General features: G+C 51.6%; 1 pseudogene; it reads left to right on the top strand.

The window, feature by feature from the left end:
- The first annotated feature begins 874 nt into the window (after nucleotides 1–874).
- Nucleotides 875–2,754, top strand: LOC118017414 (annotated as a pseudogene).
- Nucleotides 2,755–3,141: the final 387 nt, after the last annotated feature.

Genomic DNA, 3,141 nt, shown 5'->3' with positions numbered 1-3,141 from the left:
TGCCAACTGCAAAAAAGGGAAATTCTCTAGTTAGTAATCCCAAATATATTTTCAAGTTCCTAAAATTAGATTTCTTGTTATTGACCATTTCTATTTTTTATTAGACAAGAATAAATTTTAAAAGTTTCCCTATTATAAGTAATAAGTTGATTTAACAAGTAATAAGTTTTAACCTGCACATGGTATGTGTGCTGGCTATTACCAAGATGCCAACTAGAATACACCTATGTGGGGGAGCCTGGGTGGCTCAGTCGTTAGGCGTCTGCATTCTGCTCAGGTCGTGATCCCAGGGTCCTGGGATCCAGCCCCGCATCGGGCTCCTTGCTGGGGCGGGGGGAGCCTGCTTCTCCCTCTCCCACTTCCCCTGCTTGTGTTCCCTCTCACTGTGTCTCTCCTTGTCAAATAAATAAAATCTTAAAAAAAAAAAAAAAAAAAGAATACGTCTAATGTGGCAGATGGATGAAGCATAAAGCTCAGAACCAAAGTATGCTAAAAGCTTATGCTTTTATTGTGAAAACTTATAATTCTTCATATTAGGAAATACAGTCAGTCATAGCAGGGAGGTTCATTCTGAAGTTTAAAAAGTTGACTCCTAGCGCTCCTTGCGCCAGCCCCTGGGCTCTTGCGTGGTCCTTCCACCAGCGCCACTGTGGCTGTGGCCCTGAGGGAGATCTTGCCCCTCCAGGTCAGCCAGCGCAGCAACCAGATCCGCGCCAAATTCGGAGGGTGATCAGCGACGAGCATGGCATCGACCCTACCAGCATTTACCACGGCGACAGCGACCTGAAGCTAGAGCAGATCAACGTGTACTACAAGGAGGCCACCGGTGGCAAGCTCGTGCCCTGCACTGTCGTTAGGCACTGTGCTTGTGGACCTGAAGCTGGGCACTATGGACTCTGTGCACTTGGGACCCTTTGGGCAAATCTTCAGGCCAGATAACTTGGTTTCCGGTCTGAGTTATGCTGGGAACAAGTGGGCCAAGGGGCACTACACAGAAGGTGAAGAGCTGGTCGACTTGGGGCTGGATGTTGTGAGGAAGGAAGCTGAAAGCTGTGACTGCCTGCAGGGCTTCCAGCTGACCCACTCCCTGGGTAGGTGGACTGAGCCCCCTGGGATGGGTACCCTTCTCATCAGCAAGATCCGGGAGGAATGCCCAGACAGGATCACGAACACATTCAGTGTGGCGCCCTCACGCAAGGTGTCGGACACGGTGGTGGAGCCCTATGATGCCACCCTTTCAGTCCACCAGCTTGTAGAAAACACAAAGGAAACCTATTGCACTGATAACGAGACCGCCCTCACGCAAGGTGTCAGACACGGTGGTGGAGCCCTATGATGCCACCCTTTCGGTCCACCAGCTCGTAGAAAACACAAAGGAAACCTATTACACTGATAACAAGACCCCCTATGATATCTGCTTTGGAACCCTAGAACTGACCACACCCACCTATGAGGACCTCAACTCCATGGTGTCAGCCACCAAGAGTGGGGTCACCACTTGCCTGCACTTTCCTGGGCAGCTCAATACTGACCTGCACAAGCTGGCTGTCAATATGGTCCTCTTTCCCTGCCTGCACTTCTGCACGCTGGGCTTCGCCCCAGTGACCAGCCGAGGCAGCCAACAGTACTGGGCCCTGATGGTGCCTGAGCTCACCCAGCAGATGTTCAACACCAAGAACATGACGGCCGCTACCTGACTGTGCCTGCAGCATTCAGGGGCTACATGTCCACAAAGGTGGACAAGCAGATGCTGAACGTCCAAGACAAGAACTGCTGCATCTACTTCGTTGAGCGGATCCTCAACAACGTAAAGACAGCCGTCTGTGACATACCACACCAGGGGCTAAAAATGTCTACCACCTTCAGGAGCAATAGCACGGCCATCCAGGAACTGTTCAAGTGGATCTCAGAGTAGTTCACAGCCAAGTTCAGGTGCAAGGCCTTCCTGCTCTGGTACACGGGCAGGGGCACCTGCGCTGGTACTCGGGCAAGGGCACGGACGAGATGGAGTTCACCGAGGCCAACAGCAACATGAATGACCTGGTGTCCGAGTACCAGCAGTGCCAGCAGTGCCAGCAGTGCCAGCAGTGCCAGGAGTACCAGCAGTACCAGCAGCGCCAGCAGTGCCAGGAGTACCAGCAGTACCAGCAGCGCCAGCAGTGCCAGGAGTACCAGCAGTACCAACAGTACCAGCAGTACCAGCAGTACCAGCAGTACCAGGAGTACCAGCAGTGCCAGCAGTGCCAGCAGTGCCAGCAGTGCCAGGAGTACCAGCAGTACCAGCAGTGCCAGCAGTGCCAGCAGTACCAGCAGTACCAGCAGTGCCAGCAGTGCCAGGAGTACCAGCAGTACCAGCAGTGCCAGCAGTGCCAGCAGTACCAGGAGTACCAGCAGTGCCAGGAGTACCAGCAGTACCAGCAGTACCAACAGTGCCAGCAGTGCCAGGAGTACCAGCAGTACCAGCAGTGCCAGGAGTACCAGGAGTACCAGCAGTACCAGCAGTACCAACAGTGCCAGCAGTGCCAGGAGTACCAGCAGTACCAGCAGTACCAGCAGTACCAGCAGTGCCAGCAGTACCAGCAGTGCCAGCAGTGCCAGCAGTACCAGCAGTGCCAGCAGTGCCAGCAGTGCCAGGAGTACCAGCAGTACCAGGAGTACCAGCAGTACCAGCAGTACCAACAGTACCAGCAGTGCCAGCAGTACCAGGACGCCAGGGCCGAGGAGGAGGGTGAGTTTGAGGAAGAGGTGGCCTAGAGCCCGGTAAAGTGTGTGGAAGATGTGTGAACTCTTTATTCACTCACCATCTGTTTTCTGATGGCCATGTCTCTCTATGCACTTGCTCTTTTTCCTGTCTTGACGCCACATCCTGTACGGAGGCCGCCATTAAAGCATTTATATAGTGAGAAAAAAAAGTCAATCTTCTTATCTTCTTAACTTGAAAATAATTCTAATGGCAATTAAACTCTTACCAAAAGAAATAAAAAATAAAGAAGAATCAGTGTAGAAGAGTTCTTTAAAGACCATCAACTTTAATATCTCTGGACTTTAGACAGGAGTCAATTTTATTTTTTTCAAGATTTTGTTTATTTGACAGAGAGAGAGAGCACAAGCAGGGAGCAACAGGAAGAGGGAGAAGGAGAA

Source organism: Mirounga leonina, unplaced genomic scaffold (genome assembly GCF_011800145.1).
Source record: "Mirounga leonina isolate KUSES-001 unplaced genomic scaffold, KU_Mleo_1.0 Mir_169, whole genome shotgun sequence".
In the NCBI taxonomy this organism is placed as follows: Eukaryota; Metazoa; Chordata; class Mammalia; order Carnivora; family Phocidae; genus Mirounga; species Mirounga leonina.
Note: the sequence above shows the minus strand (reverse complement) of the source record. Positions and strands in the feature narration are given on the sequence as shown.